This window comes from Macaca fascicularis, chromosome 14 (assembly GCF_037993035.2).
Source record: "Macaca fascicularis isolate 582-1 chromosome 14, T2T-MFA8v1.1".
NCBI lineage: Eukaryota > Metazoa > Chordata > Mammalia > Primates > Cercopithecidae > Macaca > Macaca fascicularis.
The window spans coordinates 87615813-87634119 of NC_088388.1; the positions used below are offsets into that span (position 1 = coordinate 87615813).

Here is an 18307-nt window from a genome sequence, read left to right on the forward strand (position 1 = left end):
ATTCATTTTCTGATCTGTCATTCATTGTGAGCTCCTTAAAGGCAGAAACAACAATGATCATTGCTACTAAAGACAATGATCTCTGTCTTTAGTAATTCGTATTGGATTTTGTACAGAGTAAGTGCCCAATAAAAGCTTATTGAATGTTTTAATGCATCGATACATGAATGGATGAATGAGTGAGTAAATGAATGAACTAGATTATGACTAGCTACAGAATAGTTTCAAATAAAGAATAATGCTGAATGAACAGACTCCAATCCCCCACAGGCCCTTATGACATCCGAAAGTCCTATCACTGATGCTCTCTGTCACCTCTAGTGAGTCACTTAGTCTCTCATCTGTAAAGCTTAATTAGTGCTTCGGCAATAAGCGCATGCTCTTAAAATGCTAGGTATTAAATTCATTGCTTCAGAAACACTGTCATGCTTATATTCATTTGGAATAAAACTGTAAGATATGCAACAAGACTCCATTTTCTGTTAAAAATGCTAGGTTTCCTCATGCCTAAAATAAACTTAATGGCAGCTGGCTCCCAGCTACTCCCGAAGATGTCACAGCTTCAAACATGGGGGTATTGCCACTTCTGAGACTCGAAGTTCCTTCTCTTAATTTCAGGGCCACCCTCCATGCCTCCATCCTGGAGGCCTGCACAGGGTGAGTAATCAGAGTCAACATGAGGAGAAATAAACAGGCAATTCTCCTAGTGGGAACAGTTAACTGGCTCACTGTCAGTCAGAAGGCCGGCAATTTTATAGCTTCTCCACTGTGCCTGAATCACTGCACTGAGTGGTCTACTGCAGAGAGGAGAAAATGGATTTTCTATTTCCTACGGCTCTTAACAGACTGCAGAATTAAGGAAAGTATAAATGAAAAAAAAGTTTAAAGCTAACATGAAGATTACATAGCATAGAAACAATTCAATTCAATTAAACACACGTGTTTTTGAGGTCCTGCTATCTATAAAACACTATGTTAGGTCCTATGGGAGAAGCACTTATAAATGGGTAAGAAAAACAGTTCTGAGCTTCTGCAGTTTCATATAGATAGTTGTAGAATTTTCTACTAATATAAATGAACATGTATAAAGGCTAGTATGGAAATACAAAGTAGTGAGAAGATAGGAAAGGGAAAGGTGATTTCTGACTGAGGGTCTAGGAAAAGCCTTTTAAGGAAGCAGAACCTGAGATTCTGGGCAGACTCTCAAACAGTCTCCCTCATTCCCGTCTGATTCTGAAAATGTTGAGAAACAAAAGGTGGAGGATAAAAAGTACTCACCATAAATGCTGATGACACTAGGCTGGGAGCTTAGTCTAATGTCAAGTGGGCTTGCTGAAACTGACCCCTGAAAATAGGCAGACTTACTCACCCATCACGGTACTGGGAGACTGGGCTCACCTCTCCATATGGATGGGCTGCCCATGTAAGACTTAGAACCCCAGGACAGTTCTTTCTCTAACAGTTATCAATCCCCAAGGAAATATGGTAAAGATGAGCTGAGCCTGGTTATTCTTTTGAAACTTATCAAATAAGTTACTCCTCCTCCTCTGAGAAAACCTTAGAGCCACACTAATTGATCTCCTTCTAAGGAATGAAATGTTAGGTATGGGAAAAACACATTCCTAATGCATGGTAGGATCTTGATGGTGAGAGGGAAGGAAGGGCATCTCAGGCTGGGTAAAAGATAAATGTGAACTTTGTAAGCAAGTCCTGAGGAGATAGAAAATTGTCATGATTAAGAACACTATTTTTGGAGTAAAACAGACATGGTTTAATCTTGACTCTTTCTTGATCTGAATAAGTCACCTAAATGCTCTGGCCTGGTTTTCTAATCTGCAAGTTGGAGATAATAGTACCCATTTCACAGAACTCAATACATAACTGCAATAATATCTAACCACCAGAGTGATTGAACACAGAGATATGTTGCATAACCACACACTTACTTTACAAATTAATTTTGGAATTTTAAGTTTTATTAAATGATCTATTTCTTTTTAATTTATCAACTTGGTGGGATCAAATCCCTGTGTATTTTGGTTTTTCTTGAAGTGAACTGTACCTTTTACACACACTTAGGTCTCCTATATTGCTATTAGATATCAGTACAGGAGGAGAGTGGTATGGATTTATGGGGACAGGAGAGAGCAAGATAGGCAGGTACAATGAATAGCACACAACAAAATGTAGAGGTGAATGCAAGGATGTGATGAAGTGTAAGTGATGTGGTGTGAATTTAAATGAAGACTACCAAAGGGGAATACAGGTGGAAAGAATAGCAGGCATAACTTCATTTCCAGCTCCATCCTTCTTAGAGAACTATTTTTTTATGAGACCATGCTAATGAGCTTGAGCAAGCGTTAAACTGAACCAAAAAATATCTATAATTCTTCAGGGCCCTAGATGTTTTTAAATGCATGATTGGACAATCTAAAACTATCATGACCATACAGATGAAGATGATTTAGGAATGCACTTTCTTGGTTATTTAGAGAGCAATGTTATGGGTGTTTTTCTTTTATTATATAGATACAATTACTTATGACTGCAGTATCACGTTAGGCTATTGATTACATGATACTGTGGGGACAGATTAATTATTCCTCTTGTATATGTATATGCTAGGATGCTAAAAGGCACCTACCACACAGATAACTTTTGAAGAAGATGACTACATGAAAAACTGAGATCTTCAAGTGGAAGCATTTTTAAATTCCCCAATGAAGCACCTACTCTTACATGAGCTCTGAACTTAACCATATAAAACATGGCCTTGTACCAATTTAATGACTGATGCAAGAGAGATAAGTTATGTGTGTGGGTCAAAAGCCATGGAATAATTGAGAGGATTTATTCACAGCTCTCTAGGTATGACATCTGACAAGGATGTCAGATGTGAAAGGGAAAGGTGATTTCTGACTAGGGGCCTGGAAAAAGTCTTTCAAGGAAGCGGAACCTGAGATTCTGGGCAGGCTCTCAAATTGTCTCCCTCATTCCTGTCTGATTCTGAAAATGTTGAGAAACAAAAGGTGGAGGAAAAAAGTATTCACCATAAATACTGATGACACTAGGCTGGGAGCTTAGTCTAATGTCATGTGGGCTTGCTGAAATTGACCCCTGAAAATAGGCAGACTTACCCACCCATCGCGGTACTGGGAGACTGGGCTCACCTCTCCGTATGGATGGGCTGCCCATGTAAGATTGCTCTCTCCTGTCCCCACAATCCATACGACTTTCTTCCTGTACTGATATATAATAGCAATATAGGAGACCTGACTGTGTGGAAAAGGTACAGTTCACTTCAAGAAAAACACAATACACAAGAATTTGATCTCACCAAGCTGATAAATTAAAAGGAAATAGATCATGTAATGAAACTTAAAATTCCAAAATTAATTTGTAAATTAAGTGTCTGATTATGTAACATATCCCCATGGATAGGAGAAAGAAAGAAAATAGCAAAGAGCTAGCATGTCTCTTCATTTCCATCAAATACATTTTCAGAAGGAGACCAAAAGGAGTTGTCTCTGAAATTTAATAACCTCTAGAGATAATTACATAACATGTAGAAATAAGTTTATGTTTTATAATGTGCAGTTCTTAGATGTTGGGGGAAAAAAAAGATTGCTTGATCATTTCTTAACCCCGCCATCTTCCAAGTATGTACTTCCATTATTTATATAGTGGAGCTGTCCTACTTGCTTTGTAAGGCAAAATACTGAAATTCACTAAAAAGAACTTTTTACACAAAGGTACATTTCTACTTTGTGTGATATTGCTGCTTTGAATGGCTTCAGGTCAGTATTTTTAGGAAATAACTATGACTTTCTTTGACTAAGTCCTCTAGATCCCAAGTAATTTTATCTTTCCCATTGCCAAAGAAACATTCATATGAGTCTAATAAGATGACTTCGATTAAATTCACTTTTATATTTGAATATTTCCTGGGGCTTTTCTATACCTTCCAAATACAGTGGTCCTGAAATAATATTTGTAACTGAGTTTTCAAGGAATCAACACCTATTTTTGGTAGTTGTGTTATTGAAACGGGAGTGTTGTTCCCTTATCCCCCTCCCAGGGCGTGAGACAGGGGTGTGGCTTGCTTTTTCTATGCTCTGTTGCTGGAAGCCCTAGGGGAAGCATGCAGAAGTGTAGGTCGTGTGGAGCATTTATGGGCTCCCACCCCATCGGCATCGTCTGGGGTTGAGTGTTCACAGCTCCCAAAACCTCAGTGGGCATGTATTATAGTTTGCTCTTTCAGGTTTGCCCTCTTCAGGTGACTTGTGTGAATCAACTCAATTAGACCCTCTGCCTTACCACAAAGACAGAAGGTTTTCTGTATCCTGGGTTCTTGCCCTAGTGTACCAAAAAACTTGGGTCACACATGGGCTTGGAGGATAGGTACAAAGTTTTATTAGCTGTCAGTGAGATGGATGGGGAGGCCAGAAGAGGGATGGAGTGGGAAGGTACTCTTTCCCTGGAGTCCTGCGCCCAGTGGTGGGGCTCTCCTCCCACTGCTCCTGACTGAATTTCACTGTTGATGGTCTGCCAGCGTCTGCTGGTGTCTGTCTGTGGGTGTGCTTTTCTGCTCCTCTCCATGTCCAGCTGCTTGTGTCTGTGCCTACTAGGGTTTCAGGTTTTTTATGGGCACAGAATGGGGGCGTGGCAGGCCAGAGTGGTCTTAGAAAATGCAACATTTGAGCAGAAAAACAGGAGTGCCTGTTATCACTTAGGTCTATAGGCACGGGCCCGAGGGTGGAGCCTGTGTCAGGGACCCCACCCTTCTCTACCCAGTACTTCCCTGCCTCCCTTCCGTGGTTAAGAATGACATGTGATTTGAACATTAAATAATCATTATGTCCACCTTGGTGGGATGTGTGGTTTAGGTGAAGTGGTCATCTGTAAGATAATAATTGGGATTTCTGTAATCCCAGCACTTTGGGAGGCTGAGACGGGCGGATCACGAGGTCAGGAGATCGAGACCATCCTGGCTAACACGGTGAAACCCCGTCTCTACTAAAAAATACAAAAAGCTAGCCGGGCGTCTTGGCAGTCCCAGCTACTCTGGAGGCTGAGGCAGGAGAATGGCGTAAACCCGGGAGGCGGAGCTTGCAGTGAGCTGAGATCCGGCCACTGCACTCCAGCTCAGGCGACAGAGCGAGACTCCGTCTCAAAAAAAAAAATAAAAAAATAAAAATAATAATAATAATAATTGGGATTTCCAAGTCAGAGACACCTGGATTATGACATTTGATATTTGATAATGAAGCCCTGCTGGGAAAATTATGTGACGTTTCTGACTCTAGTTTATTTTTCAGCAGAATGGGTTTTATAACGCTACCTATCTCACAGAATGCTTGTAAAGATTAAATGACATAATGTAAAGTGCTAACCCAGTATTTGGCATGCAGTAAACCCTCAACATGTATTTGGTTTTATTAGCTTTGAATAAGAGAAATGAGAGATGGAAGAAATCTTTGATAACTTATCACTAAACTGCAAAAAAGACTAATTAAATTTAGTATCAAATGATTATGTAATTTTAAAAGAATCTTTGGAGAAGGTGATGCTATATCACTGTGTATGTGATTTTCCTTTAAAAGATTTTTCTTTCTAAGCCTGCCAGCTGCAATTTAAGCACATATCCTTTTTTCAATATTTCCAGATTGGCACAAGAGCTGATTTGGCATATAATTTATATCTCATGTGTACACAGTATGTAGTGTATATAATTGCTATATATAGTATTTTTATAAAATGTTCATCATGGAATCAGATTCTAAGTCAGCAATTCTCTTTCAAATGCAGCTGCATCCAAATGACTCTTTCCCTGGGGAAGGAAAATTTTTATTTTCCCCTAAGGTCTCACAAAGCCATAAATGTGAAGAGCAGCTGACAGAAGGCAGTTTTTCTCTGAAGCACTTTTTCCTGACAGTAGTGCCATGGCGACCCTTGTGTTTGGTTCTGTCATTAGGATTGATGCGCTTTTGTATGAGTTCCCAGAGGATCATTTATGTTTTGCAATTCCTTCCAAAGATTAGGATAGTGCTTTGCAAGTGCTCACTCAATACTCATTTGTTAACCAACAGTAAAATACTATAAATGGATACCTGTAGCAGCAATGCAAATCATGTTCTTTATCTTCCAACTTTGTATACTACAATATACAAGTGCAGCCACAAGGTACACATTATAAAGATTTAGTGTTTTCCTAGCCTCAGATGCATGGACTACATAAATGCCATGTGATATGAAATTTACTTGAATGAAGCAGACCCATAAAATACATGCACAATTGTGAGTGACTAGGAAAGTGCTTTTGTCTAGACAGAGGTTTTATAACTTTTATTAATTTCCTAAAGAATACACAATTCAAAAATCAAGGATCATAATGCTGACAAAAGTTCTAAAGTAATAGATTTCTCTTTGTATGCAAGTGAACTCGTTAAATATATAATCACATTTTGCCTGAGAATACTTTAATGTTTATATCTTGGCACTACTTCCATTCAATTGTGCTAACCAAAAACCCAGAGAGTCATCCTGGACATCTTCTTTCTCATATGTAATCTAGTATCAAGTGTTGTCAATTTTACTGACTAAATTCTGTTCAAATCCATCTACTTTTCTCCAGCTCTGCTAGCACAGTTAATCCATGCCGTCATCATGTTTCATCAGGAAAACGGCAATAGACTCAAAATTCTTTACTGTCATTCAGACTTGTCCTCTGCCAATCCATTCTCCACGGGGTAGCAAGGGAAACTTTTAAAAATGCAGATCTGATTATTAACTCCCCTGAATAAAAAGTGGTTTCTCATTTCTCTCAGGGTAAAGACAAAAGTTCTGAACATGACCCTATATGATCTGGCCCTGTTTGTCCTGCAGATTCTCTTTATGCCATGCTCCTGTTTGTTCTCTCTATTCCAGCTAGAATAACCTTTTTATTCTTTATGTGTGTCATGTCCTCTTCTACAAAAGCTTCTCAGCATGTATTGTTTCCTCTACCTGAAATACTTAAAAACACTTTTTTTCCACAAATTCACTCTCTTAATGCTTCATATATGCTGTACATATTACTTTAGCAAAATCTTCCATTACTTCCACTATTATGCAAATTCATGAAACCATATCCTCTCTTTCAGAGCACTTGTTACATTGCTAGCATAATGGGCTCAGAAGAGAGTAGTTATTGGCTATGTATAGATCCAATAGCATGGGATCTTATTCTCCAGATTTGATCTCATTACTGTCACCATCAAAGGGTCTGCCTAGAAGCAACAGAGCCAACATCTGAGTCCCCAGTGTGACAATATGTTTTTATTTCCTTGTTAATAATTTGATGAATTTGAATCTTTCCAGTTAGACTGCAGGCTCAGTGAAAGGAAGTATTCTTAATGGTCAAATTTTCAGGTGTTGGCATTGTTCCTGGATCAGACAAGACATCAATATGTCCAGGCTGAATGAATGAAAAAAATGGTCTCCTTCATTAAGCATATTTGTGAAAGTAGAAATTATGAATGTATGTTGGATTGAACAAAGGTGAGGATTTACAACCATTTTCCTTGAGATCAAATGCCCTTTCCACACACTCTCTAGCTATATGGTCTCAGATTCTACAAGTGGTTACAACCTATGAGTAAGGACTATTGCTATTTCAAGTTTACAGATGCAGAAAACTGAGACAGAAATAAGTCTGCATTAGTCTCCCATTCTGACAAAAAGAGAAAAAAACCAAGTTGTATTAGTTATTCTCTAAGGGTCATTCTCACTTATGGCCTCTAAGAAATTTGGGAATGACAATGTGTTCTATATTCACATTCTTTACATGGGTCAACTGTGAAAGTGACTTAGACTTGTACGTAGAGACAGAGGCTTTGAACCTAACTTTTCACTATGGCATTTTTTTAAAAAAGTATATGAATGAAAAACTCATCATGGAATCGGATCCCAAGCAGGGTTTAGAGTTTCCAAACTTCTCCCCTTTCCTAGGCCTTATCTCTTTCTTATAATCCTTAAAATGTGTGCAGTAGAAGCTGTGAGGTGACAAAGATTTCACTTCAGGAACAAGGCAATCATTCCTTTGGCTGCCAGGAGTGTTGATTGCTGACAACTCACAGCTGAGTCTCTCTCTGGGCATCTCCATCATCTAAGAGCAGCTAGGAAACTGCCTTACACTAGGCACTCCCATTCCATGGGGGCAGCCTGCTTTCAACAAAGCTTTTGTACGAGTACAAAAGCTGCCCTCTTACTTCAAATAGAGACAAGTCTGGAGGAGGTAGTAAAATTTCATTATAAGTGTAAATGTTGTATATGTGGATCAAGCATGAGCAAGACTAGTGGACACTAATTTGCTGCATGAGCAGAGCCCAGGTTTAATGCCATTCACTTAAATACTGATTTAAATACTGTTACGTCGGCATTTCTCCCAGAGCTAACACCTATGGCTGCATGAGAAGTCTTCTATGACTCGATGTCAGAGAAGACAAAAGGTAAGCTTGATTCAAGAATGAGCAAGTTCTGTGTATGTTTATAGCAAAAGAGATTTGGGGAGGACAGTGTGCAGTTGGAAGCATTCTATGCCATAGACCTCAGGGGAGTCCTGAAAGATAATGGTAACAGGAAATCCTCCCATGTGGGAAGAAAAGTGGCCTAAAGTGAATAAGTATGAATTATTGGACAGAGTTGAATGGCTTGGCTGATTGATTAGGGAGAGGCTTGCAAATAAAATAGATAAAAGGTAATCAGGATCAACCAGAAAGACTGCGGAAAAGGTATGTATATGAACCTATGGGAGTGGCCAGAGTGTGAAGATCTTTGTATTTCATGTTAAAGTTTATCAGAGAGCATCTATTACACAGGAGACATCAAACAACTATTTAATATTAGCCATCCTCTGTTATCAGGCATCCCATTGCTAGCAGTATGGGCTCAAGAAGAGAGTAGCTACAGGCGATGGATGGATCCGAAAGCATGGGATCTCATTCTTCAGAACTGATATAGTTACTGCCACTTTCAAAAATACAACCTAGAAGCAATAGAGACAACAGCTGGGTCCCCAGTATGGCACAACTGCTCAAGGAGACCAACCAGCTATTTGGTGGCATGTTGTCTGCATTGTACTTCTACTTCGAAAGGGCAAATAACTTACTCTGAAATCGAAATATTTTCCATGTAAAGATTTGCCTTTCCTTTTCACAGGGTCTCAGCTAGAACCACTATGGCAGCTCATAGAGTAATCTACCACCATGGCATCCTGTATAATGTTGCACTAGACAAAGGAACTCACAGACTAGCCAAGGAGGTGTGACAGTGGTCACATGTGGATGGGACTGACTGGTCCTACACATTTGGCACCTACCAGAAGCTGCTAGAGATATACAGCAATGGGGCAGGCTCTTGAAGGTACAACTGAGATATTCGCTTAGGTACAATGCCCTGCAAGGAGGGGATGCCATTTTATAAGATGAAATAAACAGCTGTAACCAATGAAGTGCTTCTGTGTCCCTAGTAGGCAGCATACATTTGTGCAGCAACAAGGCAATCGATATATGAGTGGTCCTACTTAACCATCACTCCACATGTCCCATTTGGGTTTTCTGTGCTTTTCATCCCTACAAATCTGGATTCTGTGGCTCCAGAGGTCCTGCTTCCCAAGGAGAGACTGCCTCCAGCAAGGAACACAGTGAGTTTCCCAATAACCTTTTAGATTTAGCTGCCACTCAGCCTCTGTAGGCTTCTTGAATAAAGAAGTCAACAAGCAAGGAAAGAAACCACCATCTTGACAGAGAGTGCTGGGGCTGCAGATACACAGTTTTTACAATGACAGGGAAGAGTATAATCACTGGGGTGTCTTTTGGTACCTCCTTGCCATATCTTGACAGAAAATTGACAAGTACAGTGGTCATGGACTAAGAAGGGTGTGGTGATCAGGAAGTCAGATCCCTCAGGGATGACATTCTGGATCACAATTAGGTAAGCGATCAAGACAAGCATAGTTAAGGGTTCTAGGAAGTCAGGGAACTTCAGAATGCACCGGAGATAATAACAATAGCAACATCTGAGGACTCAAGGTCAGCTTCAGAGGTGGGGCCTGTAGTTTGTTTCACCAACTTGCTTTTGTATATTTTCCCTGGAAAAGAAACCAACCAGAATCTTGGAGCAGCTATTTCTAGTAGAGACAGTTAGGTCCTGATTCTGTTTTATACATTTTAGGGAAGTAGAAGTTATGGACAAAGTCATAAATCAATACATGGAGGTTACATTGGTTTGGCCCAAAATGGTAGAATATCTTGAAGCAGGGGCTTACAGGTCATAAATATGTTCTTTAATTTGCAATTGGTTACAGGAGTAAAACTTTTCTAAAAACTTGGATTGAGCATAAAGGAATGTTTAGGTTAAGACAAAGAAGGCTGTTAACCAATGCACTGGGTCAGCATGACCTGTAGGGTTATGTGACTTAACTCTTGTCTGGCATAGACTTAGGTCATGTTTATAATTTGGTATCTTATTATCACAAAGAATGTCTTTTGTTAGTCTCATGATATCCATTCTAAAATCAATGCTGGCCTGCTGTTGTGTCTAAAGTCCAAAAAGGAAGGGATAAAATGAGTCATATTTGACCTCCCTTCCCATTACAGTAGGGAATTCAGTTTTTAAGGTTGTCTGGTGTCCTGTTAGTCAAGGGGACATTAATTCAGTCTGTTGGTTGGGGGTTAGGAGTTTATTTTTAGTTTACTCGCTATGTAGTTACTATGAAGTAACTATATCTACCATATAGCCTGTGATAGATATAAGGAATCTGCCTTATCTGAGGTATTCCCCATCTGTGGTAGCATTCTTCCAATACGGAGGTACAAAAAGGAATAAATACCTTAAACTGGGACTACTCTGCAAGGTTATCCAGCTCAGGAATTTCAAATGATCAGTGAAAGATCTCTGTTGCAACTGCCTCACAGTGCAGCTTCTCTTTCTTTCCGGTCCTGCTTTGCTCAGTTCTCACAGGTGTCACCAAAATTACTGTCCAATAAAACCCCTATATTTGTTATGATCCCAAAAAGAAATTCAGCTACTCCTAAATGTTTGGTGTTTACTTGGCTCTCTGGGAAGGTAGTTGACAGTAATACGAAAGATATTTTAGGACCGTTTCATATGATCACAATCATATGATCCATTGAAGACTCATTGATAAGGTGTTATGGACTGAAATGTGACTGCCCAAAATTCATATGTTGAAGCCCAACCTCCAGGACCTTAGAATGTAATAATATATGGAGATAAGTATATAAAGAGGTGATTAAGTCGAAATGAGGCTGTTTTTGTGTGGCCATAATCCAATATAACTGATGTCCTTATAAGAGGAGAAATATCCACCAGGGGCACCATGCACAGAGGGACAGCCACATGAGTAGGCAGCTTGAGGTCAACCATCTATAGGTCAATGGGAGAGGCCTCAGCAGAAACCAACCCTGCTAACCAACTTGATCATAGACTTCTAACCTTCAGAACTATAGAAAAATAAATTTCTGTTGTTTAAGCCATTCAATCTGTGATATTCTGTTAGGTCGGCCTAGCAAACTAATACTGAAGCATGCTTTAAATTGGGGGATATCATATAATTTTTGACTTAATTAGCAAATATTTTCTCAAAATGGGCAATCCAAAATGAAGAATCCAGCCTAAAATCTTGTTATATATAAACTCTAAAGCATTGGTAGATGTCTGTAACCTGGAGAAAGGGCTGGGTCCTCTCCCCAGATAACCCCTTTCTGTCCCATGTTGTAAATCCTCTACACCCCCATGGAATAATCAAGATCACTAAGACAAGTATTTAAAGAAACAAGAATTCTCTTTTCAGTCACAGTAGTTCCTATTTATTTTACTATACTCTAAAGAATGATAATTGCAATCTTTTGCAAAGCAACTTGTCACATTGGCATAGTACTGGACACCTGAGGGATGGTATATAGACATCTCATGTTACCTTAAAACACTTTATCCCCAATCTGTGATCACAATAGGAATATGGGCCAAACCAAACCTAGTTCAATTAGGAGTTTTGAGTTTGAAACAAAAGGTTGGGCAAAGGACGAGCAATATGGGTTGGGTCTATGTCCTCATCCAAATCTCACCTTGAATTGTGGTTCTCATAATCCCCACATGTTGTGAGAGGGACCCGGTGGGAGGTAATTGAATAATAGGGGCAGTTACCCTCATGCTTTTCTTGTGATAATCAGTGAGTATTCTCATGAGATCTCACGGTTTTGTAAGGGGTTTTTCCTTCTTTTGCTGGGCACTTCCCCTTCCTGCCACCATGTGAAGAAGGATGCTTCTGCCATGATTGTAATTTTCCTGAGGCCTCCCTAGCCCTGCAGAACCGTGAGTCAATTAAACTTCTTTCCTTTATAACTTACCATGTCTCTGGCAGTTCTTTATAGCAGCATGAGAACAAAACAAATACAACAAATAAAATGGAATCTACCCCTACCAACTCCTAACTGTGTGGTTTCTCACATCCTGGTTTTTTGCTCTCATCAGTGTGAAATGGGATGGATCAAACTATAATCATTAAAATAATAAGACAATAAATGCGGTACCACAATACAAGGCCTAACATTTATAAGCACTGACAATATGTTAAGGTCCTAATAAATTCATGTGTGTCAACCTCATCAACACTTCCAACACCTGGAATATACCTATCTTAGTCAGTTTGGGCTGCTTTGCCAAAATACTAGGGACTGGGCTTTTTGAACAACAGACATTAATTTCTCATAGTACTGGAGGTGAGGAAGTCCACAATTAAGGCCCTAGTAGCTTCGGTGTTTGGTGAGGGCCTGCTTCCTGGTTTACTGACAGGCACCTGTCTTCTCACTACATCTTCAGATGGCCCTTTTGTGGTGCATGCCTATGGAGGAAAGGAGATGTCTTGTCTCTTTCTATAAGGGCATTAATCTCATTATGAGGTCCTACTTTCATGACATAATGTAATCCTCTTTATCTTCCAAAAGCTCACCTCCAAATACCATCACACTAGGGCTTAGGTTATCAATATATGAATGTGAGGGAAACAGAAACAATAACCCATAGCAGTACCCATTTTAAGAAAACTAATGCTAAAAGCAGTGAAGGATCTTGCCCCAAGTCAGGTAGTAAGGAACAGGGCCTGATTTTAAAACCAGAACTTACTCTCCATTGAGACCACACTCTTACACACAGAGCATCAGTAAAAGTCATGGCTACATAGAACACCAAACCTAGGATGAGAACCATTGGTAATTCCTCTGCTAAAGAAATTCAAAGCCATTTCTGCCAGAAAAATAAGCCTAGCATATAAGAGGAACTGAATATTTTGAAAATTATTTTCTCATCTCTGAGACTGTTCAGCCAGATTTAATGGACCAAGGAGAAAAAGCAGATGAGTAACTGCTTGATCCTTTTGCCCTCTCCATGCCTGCCTTTCTTCCTTCTATTCAGACCTTAAATAAAACATAGGACTAGTCTATTTGCAAAGTGCTGTCCTTGGTGCTGAGGATGGAAAATGAACAAATTAGTCACAGCCCTTTGCTTTCATGGAGGATTTTTTTTTCTTCCTCTTCTTCACTCTATACTTTCTGTTCTCTTCTAACTACCATTTCCCCATTCACTCTGGAAGGAAGCTAGTTTTTCCTATGACAATAAGCTTTGTCTTCCTTTGGTCTGTGAAATGAATACATGGTCTCACTTCATATTGTTTGCATAAACTCTTTCCCTCTACTTTTTTCCTTTGTTTTGTAATTTTCCTTTCATCTCTTATCTCACCATCTCTTGCATCAGCATAAACATATGATTTTATATCAAATGTTCAAGAGGTTCTAATCTTGTTATAAGTATGTAAGAAACTACATGTGTTATCGGTAAGACAGTTAACACAATAATTACCCATATCATAAAAGAGTAGAATATCTGAGACTCACTTTCTACTCTGTGGGTAGAAAACCCACACTTTCTACAGTGTGGGTTTGGATGAGATCAATGGGGGTTCCTCAGCCTGGAAGCACATTAGAATCACCTGACGAGCTTGAAGACTCAGCAGTGCTTGAGCTGCATTCCCAGGGACCCTTACTTAATTCACAAAGTATGGGTACTCGGGATTGGTATTTTGCAAAATCTCCCCAAGAGAATTTAATGGCAGCCAGGCTGGAGAACCACTGGACTAGACCATTCCTTTAGGCATTTTCTGGCTTTTACATTCAGTCACCTCTAAATGTATCTTTTAAAAACAAATGCTAAAAGTATCACTGTTTTGAAGACCCACATTTCATCCCCACACCTTGTTTTGGTTAATTAGCTTTTGTGGTGAGGATGCACTGTAGCATGATGAAGATGAATGTTTTGACATGAAGTTAGGTGGTGCTGCCTAAAATGTTTCCTGAATAGAGCAGGGTTGTTTTTTTTTTCCCCTCCTTCCTTGCTGCCATTCATCATCGACTGCAACATCTTTTCTCTCTGCTTTCTGCTAATCTCGTCTCTATTCCATCCTCCCCACACTTGCCAAGAATGATTAACCTTTAAAAAATCCAATCTGATCTTATCACTCCTCTAAGTGTCTCTCCCCTTCAATAATTATTTCCCTTAGAATCAAGTGCAAACTCCTTGGGTATGTCACCCAAGAATCTGTCTCCATCTCTCAACTTATGACATTCACAATACATATATCAAACTTATTAAACCAATCTATTAAAGCACTTACTATGTATCACACACTTTTTAGAGTGCTTAAATGTATTAATTTACTGAGGCCTCACCACAACCCTATGTGTTAGATTATCACTATTCTCCATTGTACCATTGAAGAAACTAAGACTCCAAGAGATTCACTAACTTCCCAAAGATACACAGCTAGAATTTCATAGTCTTGGAATTCAAAATCTGACATTCTGTTTCCGAATCCTGTGCTTTTGATGAGTATGTGTTATTACCTGCCTTACATAACCCATCAAAGTTCAATTGTTGTCCTTCTCTTTTGAATGTTTATCTTCCATCAGATCTTCAAGTACTGATCAATATCTGTGATTTTTGAAGGTCCAGTTGTGTTACTGCTCCTGGAAGCAGTCCCTAAGCCCTCACTCTTCCTCACTCAAGATTTAGGGCCCCTTCTCTACTACCCAGGCACATTGTTTCAACATCTGTGTTCTGGCATTTATTGCACTATATTGTAATTTTCTATTTAAGTATCTCCCTTAAAGCAGAGTAAAATCCAGTCTGTGAGATCCTTGAAGGCAGCAAATATGCCTTTTATCTCTGTATTACTATCCTCCACCACACTGGAGAGTGAAGTCCCTAACATGAAATGTTCTTTTAGTAGTATTGCGATATAATTTATCACCTAACCTGGGGAATTTTGGAAGGTGCTATTAATAATTTTCCTGTGATGATAGGTAAAAACCTGGATGGATGGTCACCTTATTTTTAAAACTGCTTTCTAAGGTGATTTTTCTCATGCCTTTTTAACCAAACCCTTTCAGAAATAATACAGAAAATGTTCTGCCTTTAAGTACTTTTTTTTTTTTTTATTTTGTGAGTCAGATTGTACAAATTCTCCAAGATATGAATGCTTGTAATTCAACATCTACACTTTTGCTTGTAGCTTAGTGTAAGAATTAGTAATTGTGAATGGAATCAGTCTCTTGTTAAAGGAGATGATACTTAGTTAAAATGATAAATGAATGGTGTTGTTGAGGAAAAGTTCATGAAATCGGTGATCTTATATTTAAGTTTATTGCTGATTGACATGTACACATATTGCAATGTTTGAGGATTAGTGAAGAAGAACCTTCTCTCTCCGTCTTATTTCTGCTAGAAGTAGTCCAAGGAATGATTCTGCATTGCTCTGCACAACTCATTTCTGAGTCCCTCCGGGAGAACACTTGTGGATAATCAGATTGATCCTGGCTTAGTGATTAAGAGTGTGGTATTGGTACTTGAGTGTATGGGGTTCACTCCTCCCATTGGCTGTGTGATCTTGGATGAATTACTTAACTGTGCTTCTGTTTCTTCATCTGTAAAATATTACAGTACCTATCACATATAGAAATTTTGTGAATTAAGTTAATATCTAAAAACACTTAGGCCAGTGCCTGGGATTTGGTAGGTTCTATATAAGCATATCCTAGTTAAATTAATGGACAGTGTCACTGTAAACGTAAAGGCATTCTTCTCTTTTCTACCACATGAGGGGAGATAGAGATGTCTCCCTATCCATAACTACTCCGCTTCTCTCATATATGACACCTGTCCATATATTTTTCTCTGCATCTGACTGAGTGTGTCGGTCATCACTTCAAATTTCTATGCCACGGGGCCTCCAGCAGATAATATAATTTTTCAGGTTTAAATCATCTAGAAATAATTTAAAGTAGACAGGAGGATGTGTGTAGGTTATATGCAAATGTTACACCATTTTATATGAGGGGCTTGAGGGGCTTGAGCATCTATGGATTTCAGTATCTGTAGGAGTCCTGGAACCAATCCTCTGTAGATACCTAGGGATGACTGTGGCCAGCTAATGAAAAGTGTTACTTTCCATCTGAGAGACAGGACATTTAGCAGTACAAGATTTGAAAATCATTTGTGCCTTTAACTAATCTCATATTATATCATTAAAACCATACTCCTTTATTGAGTGAAGAGCATTAAATAGTGATAGATCAAAGAAAGATCAGGTAGCCTACAAACTTATAATTACTCTGTTACCATCACTGGAAGGCAGTTTTGATTTTTCAGACTATGGTCTTTCTTTTATCACCTTCATGGATTTTACCTTATTTGAGAACCATCTGCACTACAATTTTCCTCCGAGTTTTCTTTATATTCCATATTTGAAAACTTAAATATGTTTAAAGAAAACACTATGTCACTACTATAAATGTAGGAGCAAAATTGCCATTTAGCTTATCATAAATAGAAGATAGCCTAAAAATAAATATGATGACAAGAAAACAGTGATTGAGCAGATACTCCTGCTTGCCAACGTGTTGAGTCCCAGGTTTGCTCCCCTTTTATTGTGAAAATACCTTAGCACATTTTTGTAAGTCAATGTGTCCCAGCACCAAAGGGAGATTGTCTCCTTGAGTTAATCTAAAAGGCTGCATAAAACGGAATAATTTTGTCAGCATGAGATTCAGTGGTATTTAGTGCTTTTTCTTTTTATGAATCTCTTTTAGAGACATCTCACATTTTGGGAAATATTGAGAGGAATAGGGAAGAAGGAAAGCAACATAATATAAAGACTAAAGACTTTGAGGTATGAGTATTGTATTTGAATTGTGTCTCTGTCACTTAACATGTAGTTTGACCTTACAAACCATTTTCCTTTTCTGAGATTGTTTCCATCTCTAAACATTTAAGACCACATCTACACCAGGGATTTAGTGACAATCACATTAGACAATGTATGTAAAAGTTCCTCCCACACTAAGCCTCAAACATTCAGGGTTTAGTAAATAATTTACTTTTTCTAAATGTATTTAAAATTTGTATAGGAAAATTAGCTTTTTCTATATCCAGCTCCCAATATTTTAGGAGTAGTAAAGACTTGCTTTCCTAATTCTATAGTGGATCATATCTGAACACTCTACAGATACCACCTGGTTCATCACCCATAATATCTCTTTTGCTTATTGGAAAAAAAATTCCTGAGGGCCTAATATGAACCAGACACTGTGGTAGGAACTAAGTTACAGAAGTGAATGATTAAACACTTGTCTGCAAAAGGCCTAATAGCAGAAGCAAGTAAACAGAAAATTATAATGCCATATTTAATCAGTCTGGTTTGCCTATTTTTTTCATATTTTCACATTTATGTGAAATGTGCCTTATATTTGATGCCACCTTGTAAAGATGAAAATGGGAAGTACTATTTTGGAGAGAAGTCCCTGGACTTCTGGTGCTATTGGCAGGGCAGGAGAAAGCAGACCTCAGAGAAAGCACTCCAAAGGAGGAGTTGCTTAGTGATAGGGACCAAGGGAGGAGGAAATTGGCAAGAAAGGGAGTGGCATGTGCAAAGACATAGCCATGTAAGGGATCATGTTCAGGGCCCATGAAGCATTCTGTGCAGCAGCAGCAGCAGCAGCATGAGAGGAGAATGAGGGGATGAACCATGAGGCTAAAAGGTGAGTTGGAGGGCAGATCATGGAGAGCCAGGGTAAGTGATCCAGACTTTTTTTTCTGAAGAATACGAAATCCTTTAAGCAAGGATCTGGGATGACTTGATTTGCAATATCCATAGATTTCACTGGGTCACTGGTATGGAAGAAAGTAGGCAACGACA

General features: G+C 38.9%; 1 protein-coding gene across 6 annotated transcripts in view; it reads right to left on the reverse strand.

The window, feature by feature from the left end:
* Positions 1 to 18307, reverse strand: part of GRM5 (glutamate metabotropic receptor 5) — a 576324-nt gene that overhangs the window by 188036 nt on the left and 369981 nt on the right. The gene's annotated exons all lie outside the window — the stretch shown is intronic.